This window comes from Peromyscus californicus, unplaced genomic scaffold (genome assembly GCF_007827085.1).
Source record: "Peromyscus californicus insignis strain IS unplaced genomic scaffold, ASM782708v3 Scaffold_5__1_contigs__length_169319896, whole genome shotgun sequence".
Taxonomy (NCBI): Eukaryota; Metazoa; Chordata; class Mammalia; order Rodentia; family Cricetidae; genus Peromyscus; species Peromyscus californicus.
Window position 1 is genome coordinate 17,311,008 of NW_026294573.1, and position 22,195 is coordinate 17,333,202.

The window sequence follows — 22,195 nt, forward strand, 5'->3', positions numbered from 1 at the left end:
TGGATGGATAATGTGGCTAAACAAGGAAGAAGGAACAGCAAGAGCCAAAGTTTATCCACTAATTAGGCAGAAGCATTTGGAGGACTTTATAAAAGCAATGTCCTCTAAACCCAGCCACGGAGCTGTTTTTGTTTTTATTTCTTTCATGGGGGAGAGAACTGACTCAAAGGCACAAAGACACCTGCCAGAGTCCACTGGTGACGACATTGATGATGAAGATGGTTTTTGAAATGGCTTCTGTCTTCAGTAAACCCAGACACTTCTGCTCCACATGTCTTCCTGATGTGGGGAGTGACCAATGACCAGCACTGGCAAAAGCAACAACCGTCATGTATGCAGAGCCTACCCAGGTTCCTGGGTGCCTCAGACTTACCTCAGGTAAGCCCCACAAGAAGCGAGGCTGTTGCCTATCACCCCATTAGGAAAATGAAGAAAGAAAGGTCCAGGAAGTGTGGAGAAGGCAGGTATATCAGGGCCCTGCTTCCCACAGGAGCCATCCTACTTCCTGAATGCTGGAGGTATCTTGAGGCAGAACCTCCCCCGGAGGGCAGTGGCCTGGGGAGGCACACAGGAGAGGGGGGAAGAGCAGACACCCATAAGTGTTCAATGGTTAGTGTGAGTCCTGGGTGACCAGGGATTGTAACTGTTTTCACTGTCCTTAATAGTGCGGTGCTGTGTATTATAGCCACCACGTGATAACACTATATTAAAATTACCACCAGAGCCGCACGGCAACTGGCAAGCCAGACATGGCCACAAGGTGGTGCCCTTGGCTGAGAAACTGAGGTTGAGTTTGACTGGGACTCACCGGCCTGAAGGGCTATGGCTCACAAGCCACTAGCTGGTCAGGCACCCATGCACATAGTTTGTGTTTCAGAAAAGCAGTTTCAAGAAACTCCAGCTAAAATACAGGGTCTGTCCATTCAAACCGGATGCCACTCCCGTTCAGGTGAGATTCAAGTTTCAAAGTGAATTCACCAGAGTCCCCACAACCTCCTGAGAGTTAGGGCATGCCAAGCACAGGCCCCAGCAGAGATCTTCCTTCCCTGCCTCCCCTCCTCTCCCTCTTCCTCTTACCCTCCCCTTCCCTTCCTTCGAGCAGGGTCTCATGAAGCCAAGGCAGACTTCGAACTCACTAAGTAGCTGAAGATGACCTTGAGCTTCTCATGCTCCTGCATCCACTTTCCAAGCTGGGGTCACAGGCGTGAACCACCACCGGTGGTGCTGAGGATGAGCCCCAGAGCTTTCGGTGATAGACCAGTACTCCATCAACTGAGCCACAACTGAAGAGCAAGACAAGTGGTTCTCAACCTGTGGGTCGCAACCCCTCAGGGTCACATATCAGATATTTACATTATGATTCATAACTGTAGCAAAATTACAGCTATGAAGTAGCAATGAAATAATTTTATTTCTTCGTGATGTTGGGGTCACCATGATATGAGGAACTGTATTAAAGGGTCACAGTATTAAGAAGGTTGAGAAGCACTACTCTAGACCTTTCTAAAGTTCATGGATTGCTGCCAACAGGACAGGTGCCTGCTCAAAGGGTTTCCTCTGCAGGTAGGTCTGTCCAATCAAACACAGACTGCCTCCAATGGAGAATTATTCGCTAACACAAGTGCACCCCAAGTCTTATACTGACATTGCCATACCTAAGGGTGTTGATCTGGAGGCCAAGTTGGTTGGAGAGTATCCTGAGGTATTTGACATAATCTGCCTACATCATTTCATCTTTTTGGCAATCTGCCTACATCATTTCATCCTTCTGGCTGCTGAGGTAGGAGGTTCCATCTCCACGTGGCAGGCACATTTCCAAGCTCAGATAGGGGAGGGGGTAGGTCCACCCTGCACTGTTGGTGTGCATTAGGGCTACAATTCCTGAACAGGTCTGTCCAGCTCCTGGGCTGCATCCTCATAAGACGTACCTGTTGTTAGTACCAGGAAAGAGGGAAGAGGCCGAAGTCCTGGGCCTTTCAGAGAACAAGCTACCTCCATAGTGACTGTGAGGACACCAGGTGGAAACAACCTGCATATGAGAATACTGGGGGCATAGCTCAATGCAGAAAGCTTGCCTTGTAGGCACAAGACCCTGTTTCCTATCCCCAGCACTAACGTATGTACGTATGTATGTATGTATCAGTTTGCTAGCTGTGCATGGTGGCTCATGGGATGGTCTCAGCTACTTGGGGACTTCTGGGGCATCCATCTGAGAGGCAGGTCTGCCTTGGGTTTAAGAGGTAGGCCCTGGGGAGAGGTTAGGCACTGAAGGGCCAGCCATATGCATGGCTCGCTGCTGGCCAAGGCAGGTTGTTCAGTCCTCTGAGCGTCCATTAAGAACATGTTCATGATGACACTGTCTGTGCTATACAGACGTGAGCAGTAGGAAAAGAACAGGAGGCTTCGAGCATAGGGCCTGCCCTTGTGAGCTTCCTACCTGCTGTGCATTGATTCCGGCCACGCCCAGGACCACGCAGCCACCGAGTGGCAGAGCAGACTGAATCCCACGTGGCCAGCCTGACCCTTGTAAAGCCTATCTTGAGGAAGAGCAAGAAGTTGGTATGAATTGGCAGTAGGAGGCCCCACCCCCTCCCACCCTGGTGGGTTTAAAGGAACACTGCCCTTTCTGCAGTCACATACAGGACTGAAATCGTCCATTTCCCTTTTGCTAATGTAATATTTGAAGTTGATTTGATTCCCTCCACAAACCTTAACTGAGCCCACAGCCGTGTGGAGTTAAGCACATGGAATATGAAGAAGGTTGGTGTACTGCTGTGGGATGGTCTGTATGTCAGATGTGTTGCTCTGATTGGTCAATAAATAAAACACTGATTGGCCAGTAGCCAAACAGGAAGTATAGGCGGGACTAACAGAGAGGAGAATTGAGAGAACAGGAAGGCGGAGGGAGACACTGCCAGCCGCCACCATGACAAGCAGCATGTGAAGATGCCGGTAAGCCACGAGCCACGTGGCAAGGTATAGATTTATAGAAATGGATTAATTTAAGATATAAGAACAGTTAGCAAGAAGTCTGCCACGGCCATAAAGTTCGTAAGCAATATAAGTCTCTATGTTTACTTGGTTGGGTCTGAGTGGCTGTGGGACTGGCGGGTGACAGAGATTTGTCCTGACTGTGGGCCAGGCAGGAAAACTCTAGCTACAGTGTACTGTTCCTGTCTCCGCAGGTCTAGGGAGAGAAAATCAAGTAGACACCCAAAGGCACCAGTGTGGGGTGTCAGCACTGGGAGTGGGGGGCTTGGACCACTGAGAATGCTAGGTGGGCACTGCTGAGGGATGTGACCATAGACCTGCACCTTTGAGGCAGAGAGCTGGCAGGGAAAGAAGGAACAGGAGACAGGCGTGGCAGTGAACTACTGTAATCTCAGCTCTTGGGAGGCTGAGGCAGGAGGATTGCAAATTCAAGGTCAGCTGGGACAACTCAACAAGTCCCTGTCTCGTACTAAACGTTCAAAGTTTAGAACTGGTGCTGGGTTGTGGATGTTGCTCAGTGGTGGAGTGCTGGCCTGGTATGTGTAAGAAAAATCCCTGCGTTCAATTCCCGGTAACTCAAGGAACAAGAAGAAAAGGAGGGGGAGGGAGAGAAGGAAAAGAAGGAGGAAGAAAATAAGGATGAGGAAGAAAAAGTAGGAAGAAGAGAAATAGGGGGAGGTGATGGAGGAGGGTGATGAAGTGGAGGAGGTGATGGAGAGGAGGTGATGAAGAGGAGGTAATGGAGGAGGAGGTGATAGTGGAGGAGATGGAGGAGGAAGTGATGAAGGAGATAATAGAGAGGAGGTAGTGGTGGAGATGATAGAGGAGGAGGTGATAAAGGAGGAAGTAATAGAGGAGGAGGTGATGGAGGAGGAAGTGATGGAGGAGGAGGTGATGGAGGAGGAGGTGATGGAAGAGGAGCCTTTTAGGCTGAGGGAACAGAACTGGTGCTGAAGCCACAGGCCAGGCAAGAAAGAACAGCATTCCCTGCAGGGCCCAAAACAAGACTGGGATTCAAGCTGGGCAAACCAAATGTTCTCCAAGATTCACCTGACCTGTGTAAGGTGGCTAGCCCCCTCCAGTAGGATGGCTACCCCATGGGTAAGGGACAACTGGGCCAGGGAAGTCGGTATGTGATCAACAACTGTTTACTCATCCATCCAAACAAGACTCAAGCCAGTGACATCTAAGGAGTGACTCTTGGTCTGGTGGAGACTTGGGCTTTGAGCTGCTGTGGACAGGAACTCATCCTGCACTGGGGAGCCAAGCTGGAACGGGAGCCTGTGTCCCAAGCTTCACCAGAAGCAAAGCCTGGATGCCCGGTGAAGGCAGATGTTAACTCCAGCCCCACCTGCTTAATCTTGGCTGGTTTAATACAGAATTATAATCGCTGCCAGGAAGAGGAGCCATGCCCTTTGAAGCCTCTGGGGCTGGGGCTCCTCGGATGGAGGGGTCTCTGCAGCTGCCTTTGTATCCGCTTGGATGCTCCCCTGAAGGTCATTAGCACCAAGGTCATTAGTTACGCTGCGTCTCTGAGAGGCCAGGAATATTTTCTGGTTATTGGATGATATTTCTTCTCGGGTCCCCTGGGGGCCTGAATAACCCGGAGGCCAGGAAACCTACATTGCTCAGCCATTGATGTCAGCTGCTCTCAGCAGCCCCTGCTCAGCAGGTGTATCCCCACTTTGACAAGGAGTCTCTGCTCCTCAGGAAAAGATGGAGGCAGATTTAAGAGGGGCCTGGGTCTTTGGCCAATGTGTTTGAGAGTCACTGGGCAGTCCCAACAGCATCCTCATGAGCTTAAGGTTTCAGTTATGCTGCCAGACAGATAACAACCACACGCTGTAATGGCACCTCAGCCACTCAGCTGCCCATCCTGATGCCCACCTGTCCCTTAGTCCCTTCTGTGTTCATGACCTCTCAATGCTGACCCCCACCCTCCATCTCACCACATAGCTTAGGCTGGCTTCCAACTCCCCATCCTCCTGCCTCAGTCTCCTAAGTGCTGGGATTAGGTGCATGTGCCGCCACTCCTGGCTTTCTCCATCTACTCTCCCCACCACCCCTCGCTCTACCCGGTCCAAACAATAGTACTATCAAGCCAAGATTGTTACTTGTCTGGGAGGAGTTCCTAGCTGCCAGCAAGCCTGCAACATGCCTGTCTTTGTTGTTCTTGGGTTGATTGTCAACCTGAGAGACTCTAGTATCATCTGGGAAGTAGACCTCTGGATAGGTCTGTGTGTTTAGGGGTATCTTGATTGTGAGAAACCTGCCCCATGGTAGATGGCCCCAGTTCCTAGCTGGGGTCCTGGACTATATAAATGCAGAAAGCATTTTGAGCAGCAGCAGGCATCATGGCTTTCTGCTTCCCGGCCACAGATGTGAGGGAACAGTTTTAAGCTCTTGCGGCCTTGTCCTGGGAGCCTCCCTCCACAGAGAGAGTGGCTATGGAAAGGGAGGCATGGTCCCCCAGGGAGGAGGAGACAGAACTGAGGTCTTCAGGCTGTGCACTGAACTCTTGCTGAGCACTGCAGTAGCTATTTTAACTTCTGAAATAACCAGAGGTGGACATTTGCCCCAGTTAACCAAGGGAATCCGTAGATGTCTTAGAGGCAAAGTAGTCAATGGAAGAGAGTGGTGGGTTGATAGACAAGGCTGGGTTCGATCCCTGGATTCACCATACACCTTGAAGAAGTTTCTAAACTTACCTACCACCAATTTCCTCATCTTTAAAATGATGTAGTAAACCCTAAACTGCTGGGTGCAGTGGCTTATGCCTGTAATCAGGAGGCTGAGGCAGGAGGATCAGCCTGAACTACATAGTAAGACTGTATGAACTAGGTGTCTCCTGAATCCTTCCTAGCAAATAGACAGCGAGTGCAGAGTCTGTCATGGAAAGGGGGTCCTAGGTTCAAACTCTCAAGCTGTGTCTGTGTCTGCTGGAGAGAAGCCCACCCCCACCCCCAGGAAGAGACAGAGACTAAAGCTGTGTAGGAGGCTGGAGAGGAGCAGGTAGGGGCTGTGCAGGATCCTGGCAGGGCTCTGACGCCACTAGTCGTGGTTCCGGCCTGGATGCCTCCCAGGATGCCTGTGTTCAGCATTCACGCAACACTGGCTAAGGTTTTTATTTTGTTTTTGGCAGGGTCTCATGTACCTTTGGCCAAATTCTGATCCTCCTAACTCTGTCTCCTAACTGCTTGGATTATAGGTGTGTAACACTATGTCAACTCTAAAGTGTGTGTGTGTGTGTGTGTGTGTTGCACGTGTGCCGTGGTGTATGTGTGGAGGTCAGAGAACAGATTTTTGGAGTCAGCTCTCTTCTTCCACCCTGGGAGCCGGGATCAAATCCAGGCCAGCAAGCTTACCCAGCAAGCACTTTTACCTGCTGGGCCATCTCGCCAGCCCCAGACTTCTAATAACTGGGCCAGCTTCAGAAATGCGAGGTCACAGACACCACTGAAATGAAAGTGAAGCCCCTGAGGCCTGCTGCCTCTCATTGGCCACAGAATCTCACAACATCTGGCACACAGCAGGGGCTCAATAAATATCAGCGGAATGAATGTACAGTCGATGGGAAGATGGCCGACAGAAGGGGTCGTACAAATTAGGTTGATTACAGGGAGTGAGCTGGACAGAAAACTGTCTGCGATGGAGAGATGTGTGTACACCTCTTCACAGAGTGACGCATTCCTGATCTCAAGCAGACATGGACTGAGAGCAAGTTCTCTACTCCAGACACTGCTCCTGACATTCGGATAACGTGGTGAGCAGAGGAGACAAGGCCCCTGCTCTCAAGGGACTGACGTTCCCACCTGGGGAGGTGGATCATAAACAGATAGAGTCACACAGTGTGACATAAGGGGTGCTGTGAAGAGAAGAGAAGCGAGCCGGGGGTGGAGGGGATGGCCTAGCTGGTGAAGCACCTGCTGTAGAAGCCTGAGGACCTGAGGTCGGACCCCCAGTGCCCACATAAAAGGACGGCTGTGGTGTGCTGTGGGATGTTCTGTATGGCAAATGTGTTGCTGATTAGTCAATAAATAAAATACTGATTGGCCATTGGCTAGGCAGGAAGTGTAGGCGGGACAAGGAGGAGAATAAAGCTGGGAAGTGGAAGGCTGAGTCAGAGAGACGCTGCCAGCCGCCACGATGAGAAACAGAATGTGAAGATACCGGTAAGCCACGAGCCATGTGGCAAGGTATAGATTAATGGAAATGGATTAATTTAAGCTGTAAGAACAGTTAGCAAGAAGCCTGCCACGGCCATACAGTTTGTAACCAGTATAAGTCTCTGTGTTTACTTGGTCGGGTCTGAGTGGCTGTGGGACTGGCGGGTGACAGAGATTTGTCCTGACTGTGGGCCAGGCAGGAAAACTCTAGCTACAAATGGCGTCCAACGTGGTGGCAAGAGTTTCCACCTAAAACCTGAGAAAAGATTCTAAAACGGAGCTAAAAACAGTTCCTAATTGTCTCTCTCAAATGAGCGGCAGCTGCTGGTTTGAGCTACTGGTGGGTTCCTAGCATGCATGCTCGACCTGCCTATGGCGGGAATGAGGCCTTTGCAAGTGGCACTTTGAGCTGCATGGTGGATTTAGCCTTTGCTGGTGCAGAGCAAAAGGGGAGGTTTCTGGGCTACACGCTGCTTGGCTAAAAGCATAGACCCCCGATAGCTCCCAGAGCTGGCCGTAAACCATGGCCATGTTGGGAAGCTGAGGTGGGTGGAGCCAGCAGCCACAGCTGCTGCAGTTTAAGGCAATAGATTCACAATAAGACAGATTCAGATGTAATAGTTTACAATGTGTGTAAAAGATACGTAGGCTTGAAAGAGACAAAAAAGATGATATATAGAGTTATAGAAACAAATACATAGTTTTAAAAAATAAAGTCTTTAAAGAGACAGTAAAGGTAGTATGAAATATAAGCCATGTAAAAATGGATATTACACAGAGAATCTGCATTGTGTTGTCTTTGGGACTTGTAACTGCAGAAAAACATTTGATTGTAAAAGCTGTTGAGTTATGCCAAAATGTATATTTTAAAGGTACCTTGACTTCAAAATTTGAATATAAGGATATGTTACTTTGGAAAGGAGACTCTGCTTTTGTTCCCACAGAAAGCAAGAGGCTATGGATTTGTTCAAGATTAAGATACATCAGGTTTGACCAGCCAAGACCCCCTGAAAGGTCTCCGATGACACCATGGCCCAGATGACCCAACATCCGGAATGGTTTCAAGGCAACTGGCTCAGATGATACACCCTCATGGACTATTCTATAATTCTAAAATTTTCTTTGTATCCCCATAAGATACAGCGCCCCCCTCCAGCAGGAAGTAGTAAGAGAAGCTACGCCCAAATTCCCAAATTACATGTAATTTTACTTTGTTAAGGTTAAAACCTTCCTTTTTGAAAAAAAAAATGGGGGAAGTGCTGTGGGATGTTCTGTATGGCAAATGTGTTGCTGATTGGTCAATAAATAAATCACTGATTGGCCCGTGGCCAGGCAGGAAGTGTAGGCGGGACAAGGAGGAGAATAAAGCTGGGAAGTGGAAGGCTGAGTCAGAGAGACGCTGCCAGCCGCCACGATGAGAAACAGAATGTGAAGATACCGGTAAGCCACGAGCCATGTGGCAAGGTATAGATTAATGGAAATGGATTAATTTAAGCTGTAAGAACAGTTAGCAAGAAGCCTGCCACGGCCATACAGTTTGTAACCAGTATAAGTCTCTGTGTTTACTTGGTCGGGTCTGAGTGGCTGTGGGACTGGCGGGTGACAGAGATTTGTCCTGACTGTGGGCCAGGCAGGAAAACTCTAGCTACAGTGGTGAGTGCCTGCCTTCCTAGTGCTGGAAGGGGGCGGGGCAGGAGGAGCCCTGACACTTACTGGCCAGCCAGTCTAGCCAAACCGGCAGGTTTCAGGTTCATCAAGAAACCCTGTTTCAAAAAATATATAGTGGAGAGATATTGAGAAAGACACCCAGTGCTGACCTCTCACACAGACACACACACACAGACACACACACACACACACACGGAGAAAAAGAAAAAGAGAATGGAACAGGCTAAAATGGGTGGTGGGGCCATGGAGATGCTGTTATAGATGGTTAAAAGCCTCTCCAGAAGATGGTATTCAAGCCCGGTGTGGTGGCACCCACCCATAATCCAAGGACTTGGGAGACTGAGGCTAGAGGATTCAGAGTCCTAGGCCTGCCTGGAAGACAAAGTGAGATCCTAGCTTAAAAAAAATAAAAATGACATTGGGGCTGGAGGTGTAGCTCAGTGGTGGAGCACTTTTCTGGCATGTGCGAGGCCCTGGGCTCAAGCCCTGACACCCCAAAATAAAAAACGATGACATTCGAGCAGAGACATGAAGGAAGCCATGCAGATATCTGAGGCAGGAGATTTCCTCCACACTTGAAAGGAGCGCGAAGGCATTTCATCCGGTACCCAGGCCTCAAATTCAATCGGCTGAAACAAAATAAAGGCTCTTTGAGGAGCAGACCTGAAAGCGGAACAGAAATACACTCCACATGAAAGGCAAACCTTTGCTTAATCTGTTTTCGCTGCTATTGAAATCTTAAGTGCCTCCTTTATGGCAGATGGCTCAAACCTGCCGGGGAAAGCGATGCTTTAGAAATACAGCTCCAAATGAAAAACAAAACAACACTGAAGACGTCCATGATAATGGCCTTGCACAAAATAACTGGAGATTGTGAGCGCTCCGCTTGATGAGATTAAACAGTTGGAGGCAAATGATGCGGAGCCCTGTAGAGGAAAATATTCAGATAAATCATTGCAAGGGTCCCAAGTGGAAACACAACCCACTCAGAGATGTTCTTTTGTGGGGGAATAATCTGCTCATTCAGGAAATATTAGCTGGGCACAGTAGTGAATGCCTGTAATACCAGCACCTGCGATGCTGAGGCAGGAGGATTATGAGTTCCAGGTCAGTCTGGACTCCACGGCAAGACGCTCTCTCAGAAAAGGAACTATTATTGAGCAACCAGGTGTCTGCAACACTCCATGTTTGCTGACCTGAGAGTGTGAGGATGTGACTCAGTTAGTGGAGTGCACGCCCAGCATTCATGGGGCCCTGGTTCTGTCCTCAGCACTGGGTATGGTAGTGTGTGTCTGCAATTCCAGGGCTGGGGAGGTCAGAGCTAAAGGATCAGAAGATCAAGGTCATCCTCTGCTACACAGTGAGTTGGGCCTCTGCATGTAGCCTGGACTACCTGAGATCCTAGCTCAAAAAGATTAAAAAAAGAAAGATGAATGGAACTCATATCTGCTCTTACAAGGTTTCAGTCTGGTCCAGGCTTATCATTTGATTTAGTATTTTATTCTTCAATTTCATCTTGGACTATTTGTCTTTTATTTCCAGCCCCATCTCTCTTATCCCATAAGCATGATTGTCAGGCTCTCTGTCATTTTTGTCTATGCTTACAAATGCATTTACACTTTAAGCACACATAGCTACTTAGCTAAACAACTTACACACATTGTCTCATGTGTGTTTAGTGAACATAACTGAGATTTGGCTGTATTGGCCGTTCTCTGTCTTTGAGGTATGCTGATGTTGACTGGTGTGGATTTAGTCTTTTGGACAGTGACACTGAATTCTTCAGTCATGCAATTATGTTTTATTGAATAATTATCTAATGAAGAACATTGAAGCTGTATCCAAGTGTCTTGGTGTAACAATGCTGGGACTTATTTCTGTGAGTTTAGGTCAGATGTTTCCCTAAGGTTGGAACACAGCTGTCATCTCTGATATAAAAGTGGTCCATGACACTAGACAGCATGTCACCACACTGCTTTCCAAACTGGCTGGACCAATTTTCGCCCCTCACAGCAGTGCATTGTTTCAGCTCGTTTTCTCCCTGTGACAGGAACAGCTTGATCAGGGAAAGGTTTGTTTGGGTTCATGGTTTCAGAGGGATTGCAGCTTGTCTCAAAGGGGAAGCCACAACAGCAGATATGATTTGCTCTGTGGCAGCAGGAGCATGGGGAGGTGGTGTGGATCAGGAAGCTGAGAATGGGATGCAAAGCAGGGCCAGTGTCTTAGTTAGAGTTAATATTGCTGTGATGAAACACCACAACCAAAAGCAACTTGAAGAGGGAAGGGTTTATTTGGCTTACTCTTACACACCACTGTTCATCATCAAAGGAAGCTAGAAAAGTAACTCAAGCAAGGCAGGAAGCTGCCTCCAGGTTGATGCAGAGACCATGGAGGAGTGCTGCTTACTGGCTTGCTCTCCATTCAGGCTGATTTCTTTTTTTTTTTTTTTTTTTTTTTTTTGGTTTTTTCGAGACAGGGTTTCTCTGTGTAGCTTTGCGCCTTTCCTGGAACTCACTTGGTAGTCCAGGCTGGCCTCGAACTCACAGAGATCCGCCTGGCTCTGCCTCCCGAGTGCTGGGATTAAAGGCGTGCGCCACCACCGCCCGGCCAGGCTGATTTCTTATAGAACCCAGGACCACCAGCCCAGGGGTGGTCCTACCCACAATGGACTGGGCCCTCCCTCATCAATCATTAATTAAGAAAATGCCCTAAAGACTTGCCAGAAGCTTGATATTATGAAGGCATTTTCTCAACTGAGGTTCCCTCTTCTCAGATGACTATAGCTTGTGCCAAGCTGACATGAAACGAGCCAGCACAGAAAGTCTATGACCCTTAAAGACCCATCTCTGGTGACACCTCCACCAGCCAGACCCTACCTCATATAGGTCCCACAGCCTCCCCAAACAGTGTCACTAGCTTGTGTCCTTACACATGGCAGGAGGGAGGGCTGTCACACTCACACCATAACATTCCACCCCAGTGCATAGCCATTGCACAATGCAAAGTGCATGCTCCCCAATTTAAAAAGTCCCCATGGTCCTAGGAGTCCCAACACCACTCAAAAGCTCACAGACACTTCCGAGAGCTAAGGCAAACTTTTAGCTGTGAGCCTCTGCAGTGCAGATCCTGAGAGACCAGCTCCCACGACCAGCTCAGGGTAATAAAAGGAATGCTCAGAGTAGCAAGGGAAATATTTTTATCTGAGGGTATTTAGGAGTAAGTTTTAGCCTATCTATGACTGGTGAAATGAAGAAACACATATGCTTTCTGTTGTTAAGAGTCTCTGACTCTTTCTGTCTCCACACAGCTACGTATCTCCACAATGCTGCACACAGCTACTTATCTTTACATACATACATCTTTTCACATGGCTACACATCTTTCTTTTACATACATTTCTCTTCAACATCTCTTTTCTATACAGCTTCATCTTCTTGCCTCCATACAGTTACAAATCTTCACACAGCCACAGCTAAACACCTCATTTACATAGCTCTCTCCCCAGACAGCACTTTACACAGTTCCTAGGCACAGCTCCTCTATGTAGCAGCAGCTCTTTCACTCGGCTCGCTCTCTCACACACACTCACTCATACATCTTTCTTTTACATTATTCACTCACTCTTTACTCACTCACTCTTTCACCCACTCACTCACACTTCCCTCATGCTTCTTCATCTTTCACTACACGCGCGCACGCGTGCACGCACACACACACACACACACACACACACACACACACACACACACACACACACACTCACATTCTGCAGCAGCTCTCACAGAGCTCTACACAGCTGTCTCTCCACACTACTGCTGCTGCTCTCACAGCCAAACTCTGGACAATTAAAAGTTACATTTTCCGGGCCCTACCCGTTCTCACAACACAAGACAAGTCACGTAGTTTCTTTTAGGCTAGTAATGTGGAATTGACCCATGCACGTAGCTCTGAGTTGGTGAGGGGTCCCAGACAGTAACCAATTGGCTGGACTTGAGCAGTCAGGGTATGTGCAGAAAGAGAGGTGCTGCAGGGAACCATACCTCAGTGTAAACTGCCTGGCTTGACTTAGCAATAAACAACATCTGGGAATTAGTCTTTGTGTATTTTCTGCAGGGGCAGTTTAGTCTGTTTTGGACTTGTTCTAAGGTCTTTACAAAATGTGTAAAAGGCTGTCTTTGAGACTGAGAATCCTGTTAATTTCCTGTGTCAGTAAAGAAGAATATCCTGGTATTCTTTCTATACATCAGAATTATACAGCTTAAACAGGAATCATAACCTGACCATCCACAACTGTAAGTATGCCCAAAGATGTAAAACACACTACCAATGGACTGTGGAAGGACCCCCACAGCTGTTCTTTATAGGGAGGCATAGCACTGGCACCTGAGAAAGTTACAGACAGAAAACAACCAGTCATTTGCAGTCAATAACCCCATGGCTTTGCCAAGTAGGGCCCCCCAAGAGGGAATACTGTGTCTGGTGGGGTGACTTGCCAAACACTAGCTGTCACTTGCTGTATACTCCCATGGCCCTCGGCACCCCTGTAAAAATTTAAAACTTTCCCAATGTACAATGGCACAGAGTAAACATTTCCACACCAGCAGTGAGGACTGAGAAACAACTCATGTAGCCAAAGTTGGTCATGAACTCTTGATCCTTCTGCCTCATCTTTCAAGTGCTGGGATTATAGGTGTGGACCACAACATCTGGCTGCAGTAAATTTTGGAGGATATTTTTGAGCGGGGGGGCTGTTTTTGAAACAGGGTCTCACTATGTATCCCTGACTGACCTCAGACTCACTGTAAAGATCAGGCTGGACTCAAACTCACTGAGATCCACCTACCTCTGCCTCCTGAGCATTGAATTTAAAAGGATATATCACTATACCCAGCTCCACTGTAGGCTTTTCTTAAAAATATCTATCTATCTATCTATCTATCTATCTATCTATCTATCTATCTATCTATCTATTTATTTTATGTATATGAGTGCTCTATAGACTTTATGACAGAAGAGAGCATCAGATCCCACTAGAGATGGTTGTGAGCCACCATGTGGTTGCTGGGAATTGAACTCAGGACCTCTGGAAGAACAGCCAGTGCTCTTAACCACTGAGCCATCTCTTTAGCCCCATGGGTTTTTGATAGAGAGAATGTATCAGGGTAAGAAAGCTACTTTAACCACAACTTGATGTTTTTCCTGTATCTGTTATAATTTTTCTCTAAAGAATCTTGGTAGATTTATCTGATTCTAAATAAACCCTGCTGTGATTTTTAATTGTGAATTTCCCATTTGTAGTTATAGGCTGGTTTATAACAGCCTTCACATACTGTACTGTACCTATTTAGTTATAATTTTAACTAAATTTAACAATCCATTGGGAGACTCTCTCCTTTATTCTTTGCAAAAACTTTGAAGAAATAGAAATGAGCCACTCTATAAAAGTTTGGTAGAATTTGCCTGCAAAATCTCCCTGGCCTGGTAACATTTTGATTAGGGGTGGGGATGGTTACTGACTATGCTTGAATTGAAATAGTGGCTAAAATTTAATACCCACTCAATAATTAAATTATTGAATGAGTGAAGAAAAGAATGTTTTATTCCACTTTTTTGCCTTGTACTAACTTTGGCATTGTACAATTCCCCCCCAAAGAATGTAGCCATTGTTTTAGATTTTCACAAAATGTTGGCACACTTCGTTCCTAACATGGGCAGCTGCCTCTCCTGAAGTTATTCCCACACCCTCCATCTTTCTTTACTCAGTCACACATTTCAGGGGAGACTTTGGCCCACCCAGTCCTGGAGAGGACCCCAGATTCAGCTTCTGTGGAAATGGTGGCCTCAGTGACAGGCTTAGATGTGAGTGTCAGATCCAAGGAAGCAGAAGACACGTGAAGGGGACGGATTTTGAAGAAAGGGGATTTTCTCTTAATTTTTATTTATTTTTGATTCTATGACAAAATAGGAAACCAGAAAAAAAAAAAGAGTCCCTTTTCTGGTAGTGACCATAGCTGTGATGATGTGAAGTCTGGAGCGCCTAGAGCCGTCTCATGTCTTAGAAGAGACCCGGTGTGCAAATTAAGACAAGACACTGAAGCCGGGCGGTGGTGGCACACGCCTTTAATCCCAGCACTCGGGAGGCAGAGCCAGGTGGATCTCTGTGAGTTCAAAGCCAGCCTGGTCTACAGAGCGAGTTCCAGGACAGGCTCCAAAGCTACACATAGAAACCCTGTCTCAAAAAAAAAAAAAAAAAAAAACCCAAAAAACAAAAAAAAAACTGAAGATGGAAAGAAACTTGGCTTTGATGACTTTAACACAAGTTCTTGAATTACATTACTTTGGAGCCTCTTGTTACCAGAGGGGGAAAAAGACTATTTTTAAAATTTAGTTTAGGTTAATTTCTATTTCTTCTTCTTCTCCTCCTCCTCCTCCTTCTTCTCCCTCTTCTCCTTATTTTTCCTCGTCCTCGTCATCATATCATCATGATCATCCCCATCATCTGTAGCTCAGAGCATCCTGCTGCAGCAAAGCTCTTGCTGTTGTGTACAAATGGTTTTATAGCAGCTACCTATTCCTTTTATTTTTTAAATGTATCTATACAGTGTGTGCTGTGTGTGAGCAGGTGCTGCAGGAGCCAGAGTCAGGTCCCTTGGAGCTGGAGCCACAGGAGTTTGGGTGTTGGGACTCAGCTGAGCCTTCTACAAGAGCAGATGTGCTCTTAACTGCTGAGCCACCTCTCCGGCCCCATCCTGTGCTTTATTTGCTCTCCCTTTGTCAATAAGTGGCATTCCTCCATGATCTCTGCATCAGTTCCTGTTTCCAGGTTCCTGCCTTGAATGTCTGTCCTGGCTTCTCCCAGTGATGAACTGGGAGAACCTGCAAGATGTAACATGCTCTTCACTTCTCTCTTAGTTAGGGTTTCTATTGCTGTGAAGAGACACCATAACCATGGCAACTCTTATAAAGGAAAATATTTAATTGTGGTGGCTTGCTTATGGTTCAGAGGTTCAGTCCATTATCATCATGGTGGGACATGGCAGCATGCAGGCAGACATGGTGATGGAGAGGTAGCTGAGAGTTCTACTTCTTGAAGACAGCAGAACTGTATCACTGGGCATGGCTTGAGCATATATGAGAGCTCAAAGCTGGTCTCCATAGTGACATACTTCCTCCAACAAGACCACACCTATTCCAACAAGGTCACACATCGCATTAGTGCAAAAATGCATTCAGTCCAACTTCAAAAGTCCCCATAGTCTATAACAGTCTCAAACTTATTTAAAAGTTTAAAGTTCAAAGTCTCTTCTGAGATTCATGCAATCTCTTAACTGTAATCCTCTATTAAATTAAAATAAAAAGCAGATCACATACTTCTAACATATAATGGCATGGAATATTCTTTACCATTCTAAAACATAGGGAAGGGAGCATAGTGAGGAAATACTGGACCAAAGTAATAGGTTTTCTGTCCCCCGATAATAGGTTTCTCCACCCACACAGTAGCCAGATCAAACTAAACTGAAAAAGTCTAACAATGGGTTTATTTGAGCAAAGCAACTCCAGGGCAGATTCTCCAGTCCCAAAGATTGAGGCCAGAGAAGCCATACGCCTGAACTAAAGCAGGAAGCTTATATAGGTTGTAGGCAAGGGCTGATGATGTGTCTGCCACAAGCTAGGTTTGTGCTCAAGTATAGCCAAAAGCTGACCACTTTAGGCAGGGCCTTGGGTGGCTGGCAACTTCGGGGAGGAAGTTGCCATAGCCACCAAGAATGCCGAACTGGGCTTTTTGGTGCCTTTCCTTTGTTCAGAGACTCTCTGAGTGGACAGGGTTTGGAGAGACAGGAATGGAGCTTCTCAGACCATGCAGGAGTGAGCTGGAGGTTCCAACCCAACACAAAGTAAGGCTGAAAAGCAGTGGGTAAACTCCAAACCCTGCATCTCATGTCTGATGTCAAAACGCTCTTCAGATCTCCAAGTCCTTTCAGCTTTGTTGACTGCAACCACTTCTTTCTCTTGGGCTGGTTCCACTCCCTGTTAGCATCTCTCCTCGGCAGGTATCCCATGGCTCTGGTGCCTACAACATCTTGGGGTCTCAAAGGCAGTCCAGGCTTCACTTTCGCAGCTTCAAGCAATGGTCCCTTTAGGCCTCCGTTCAGGAACACCTGACACATGCCTGGCCACAGAGGTTTTCCTTGGTCACAGATGGAGATTCCATAATAATGTCTTTTTTCTATCCTTGACCCTAAAGCCAGAACCATGTGGCCAAAGCTGCCAAGCTCTGCTGCTTACTGAGGCTGGAACATGGCCCCCCTTTTCAACTACATTTTCACCAGCTTTCTGGTTTTGATGGTTCCCTTCACTGCCTGAGCTTGGCTGTTCTGAAACTGGATCTGGAGAACAGACTGGTCTCAAACTCAGAGATCCCCCAGCTTCTGCCTTCCAAGAGCTGCGATTAAAGGCATGCACCACCACACCTGGCTTAAAGCTTTTCTTTAATTTTTTTTCACAAGTTGGAAACTTAGCTGGGTAGGATCTTGCCTGAGGTCACCACTCTCTTTATTCCATTTCTTTTTCTGTTTATTTCCTTGAACACAGGACTTAGCTTCATCCACTTCCTGGTGTTTCTTTTCTCCTCAAATTTCACATTTTGTTTTTTCCTTGCTCAGCTTGCTCCTTTTTATTATAAATCTTCATTACAGTTAACACTAATAACCACATGACCAAGTCTATACTAGGCTGTTTTGACATTTCCTCTGCCAACAGAATTAATTCAAAACTCTTCACTTTAGCCTCAGGCAGACTTTTCAGACAAGGGCGAAAAGTAGCCACATTCTTCACCAAAATACCACAAGACCGGTTTCTAGACCACACACTAACATTCTTCCCTCTGGCACCTCTTGAGCCAGGCCCACAGTTCATCAAATCACCCTCAGCACCACTGTCTTCCATGCTCCTACTAGTCTGGCCCATTAAGCAGCACTTAAAGCATTCAACTGCTTTTCTAATCTATAGTCCCAAGGTCCACATTCCTTCAAACAAAAGCATGGTCAGGCCTGTCACAACAATACCCCGGTCCCTGGTACCAACTTCTGCCTTAGTTAGGGTTTCTATTGCTTGAAGAACCAAAACACCCCCATTTCAAGCAATCCCCTTACCCTAGCTTGAAATAGGCCTGAGTTTCGAAATTCTCAGAGCTGCTGACATAGGTCCCAGGAACTAAAAAGTACAAAGTCAGGATGTTTGAAGGACTATCTGGTAGCAACTGATTAACCACAGAATGCCCCAGTGCCGGAGGTAGTCTATAAAGTTTGACAAACAACCGGTCAAAACTGCAAAGTAAGATAACACAGCCGGGTGATGGTGGCGCATGCCTTTAATCCCAGCACTTGGGAGGCAGAGCCAGGTGGATCTCTGTGAGTTCGAGGCCAGCCTGGGCTACCAAGTGAGTTCCAGGAAAGGCGCAAAGGTACACAGAGAAACCCTGTCTCGAAAAAAAAAAAAAAAAAAGATAACACAGAAATTTTGGAAAGCCCCTAAAACTTGAGCCAGTCCATACTAGCACCCCTAACTGATGTAACCTTGTGTTTTTTGCCTTTAAAAACTGAGTTTGCAGAGGGGTGGGCACCCCCTCTAGCCTCCACTGCATTGGTGTGCTCGATGAGGTCCCCACTGCACTGTTTGAATCACTCCAATAAACCTTGCTTTTGCATTTTGGTGAGTTCATGTCATTTTGGTGAGTTCGTGTCTCTGGTGGTCTCTTTGGGGGTCTCTCACCCAAGGCACAATATTGCTGTGAAGAGATACCATGACCACTGCAACTTTTATAAAGGGAAACATTTAATTGGGGTGGCTCTCTTACAATTCAGAGATTTAGTCCATTATCATCATGATGGGGAAGCAAGGCAGCATGCAGGTAGACATAGTGCTAGAGAAGGAGCTGAGAGTTCTTACATCTTGACTCACAGGCTACAGGAAATGGTCTGTCTTACTGCATGTGGCTTGAGCACATATGAGACCTCAAAGCCTGCTCCACAGTGACACACTTCCTCCAACAAGACCATACCCTACTCCAACAAGGCCACGCCTCCCATTGGTGCCACTGCCTTTGGGGGCCATTTTCTTTAAGCCACCACACCTCCACAAGCTGCTTTGGGTCATAGTGTTTTATCACAGCAGTGGAAAATAAACTAAACATCCACTGAAGCATTCTTTCATCAACAGACCTTTCTTTCAAAAACAACTCTATTAATCCTGTTTATTGCCCCTCCTCCATAACTGATAATGCCTTTAATTATACTGTTTACTATCTTCAATTCACTATGCTTTTCACTTCCTTTTAAAATTGACACATAAAAAGTGTATCATCTTATGTAGTATTTCTACCTTGTCTTTTTCTTTTATGCTTTTTTGAAACAAAGTCTGATCATGTAGCCCAGGCTGGCCTGGAACCCTCTGCAACCCTCCTGTCTTTACCTCCTGGCTTCTAAGAAATGCATTCAAAGGTATAATTTCCCCTATAAGAAAGGGCAGTGGTGGCACACGCCTTTAATCCCAGCACTCAGGAGGCAGAGCCAGGCGGATCTCTGTGAGTTCGAAGCCAGCCTGGTCTACAGAGCGAGATCCAGGACAGGCACCAAAACTACACAGAGAAACCCTGTCTCAAAAAACAAAACAAAACCAAACAAACAAAAAGCCTTGGTAACATTTTACTGTTTTCCGTGCATCTCTATCTTAGATATTAATTTTCCCATGACACCATCCTTGCCCCAGGGATTAGAGGCCTGACTCTGAGTTTCCAGACCCAGGCAGCTTTTAATTATTGATTCCTGCCTGACTTAGCTAATTGCTCAGAACTCTTCAACTCTTAGGAATTCCTTCATTCTTCTAGGGCTCAGTATGTGATCCCCCTCTGCAAATTTTGGGGATAGTCAGAGCTCTGGGCTCCTGTGGTTGGGGACAGTCAGGGCTCTGGGCTCCTGTGATTGAGGATAATCAGGGCTCTGGGCTCCTGTGATTGGGGACAGTCAGGGCTCTGGGCTCCTGAGACAGGGGACAGTCAGGGCTCTGGGCTCCTATAATTGGGGACAGTCAGGGCTCTGGGCTCCTGTGATTGGGGATAGTCAGGGCTCTAGGCTTGGGGTGAGTTTTTGTTTTTAATCTATTAGTTTATTTGGAGTGCTCAAACGCTCCATGCCTTTGCTTTTGCTCCCTGTCAGTTTCTGAGAGGAGGTGTTCCCATCTGTAGCTCCCTCTGCAAGTTCACCTCCCTTGCTGTGGAGGCCCACCAGTAGTCTAAGGTATTACTACTTTGGACCATCAGGCTCACCTGTGTTATCACAGCACCCTGTGTCCTCGGAGAAACCATTTTTTTAACCCTTTTTGAAAAAACTGTGCAATCCTTTGGGTTCATTTGGATGCATTGTCATGCTAGATTTCTCTTTGTTTTTATTTACTTGATATATATTTCTCATTGTATTTTTAATGCACCAAATAATATATGTTCACATGATTCAAACTTACAATAACATGGTAAGCTTTGATAAAGAGGACTTAACAGGTAGGGTAACCAGGTTTAGTAACTGTAGTAAGTGTTAGTAACAGCTCGTGAAGATGATGCTGAATGTCCTCCAAAGAAGGAAATGATACACTGTCACTTCATAGATAGGAGATAGATATGCTAGCTATCCTGATATAAGTATTATTCATACATATTGAAATATTGCACTAGACCCCATAAACATGTAAAATTGCTATATATCCATGTATCCACTTAAAGAAAGCCCAAAATAGCCGGGCGGTGGTGGCGCACGCCTTTAATCCCAGCACTCGGGAGGCAGAGCCAGGCGGATCTCTATGAGTTCGAGGCCAGCCTGGTCTCCAAAGCGAGTTCCAGGAAAGGCGCAAAGCTACACAGAGAAACCCTGTCTCGAAAAACCAAAAAAAAAAAAAAAAAAAAAAAAAAAAAAAGAAAGCCCAAAATAATACTAAAAACTATGCTGGAAGGGGCTGGAGAGATGGCATAGTAGTTAGAGCACTTGCTGCTCTTGCAGAGGACCTGGATTCTGTTCTCAGCACCCATATGGCTGTTCACATCCATTTATAACTCCAGTTCCAGGGGATCTGATGTCCTCTTTAGCCTCCAAGGACACCAGGCACATACATGATGCACAGACATACATGCAGGCAAACACTGAAACACATAAAAATAAACAAACTTACAAAAACCTCTTTCCCCCTATCTGACAGGCCTTTTTCTAGTTTCCTGACTTTCCCCTACTCATTTGCACATAAATGCACATGTAACAGTTCAAAGCTAGTATCTGCACAAAAGAGAGAACATAAGGTTTGTCTTTCTGAGGCTGGTTACCTATTAATGTAGTTCCCAGTTCCATCTATTTCCCTGCAATTTCATAATTGCAGGTTTTCTTTATTACTGAATGAAATTCCAGTGTGTGTGTGTGTGTGTGTGTGTGTGTGTGTGTGTGTGTGTGTGTGTGTCACATTTTCCTTATCAGTCCACCAGCTAGTGGACAGCTAGGCTGCTTCTATTTCCTTGTGAAAACAGCATGAATGAGTAGGATAGGCACACGTCTCTGAGGTAAGACCAGTCTTCTCTACACTGTCCTGAGACACTGAGCCTGAAGTACCTCTTGTTTTATAAGTCAAAGGCCTAAGGCAGCCTGGCCTTGAACAAGCCCGACAGCTCCACTTTCCCTACAGCTTGTGCATAATTTGGGTCTCAGAGTCATCTTTTGGCAAATAGTTCAAGCCTTTTCATTATTATTATATCTGTTATGGTGACCTTTGATGACTGACCTTTTAATGCTGCTATTTTAATTGTTTGGTGTTGCTATGGACCATGCCCAGAAAAGATAATGTGCTGAACCAAGGAATTTATGTGTCATCTGACTTCTCTATCCAAATACACTTGTTACTCCACTCTCTCTCCCCTCCAGCTTTCTTATTCACTAAGACAACACTGAAATCAGACCAAGTCATAACCCTATGTGGCCTCTAAGTGTTTAAGTCCAAGAAACAGCGAGAACTATGGCAGGCCAAATGTGGGCTTCTTGCCTTAGTACCTCAACTTGTATGAAGGAAATTATTAACACAACAACCCCTTCAGTAAGCAAGGAATAACAACAACAAAAAAGGCAGAAAACCTCACTGTTGATACAGAGGAATGTTTAATGGTCAGAGAAGTAACAACTTTCTCCAGAGCAGAGATGCAACAGACGTCTCTGTTGGGAAACTGTCTTAGCAGAGTGGAGCAGAGCTGAGCTGTGATGGCTCTCTTGGAGTGGAGCAGGATTGCTACATTCCTGCAGGGAAACTATCCCCCACTGGAACACAGCTAGAGGTATAGCCTA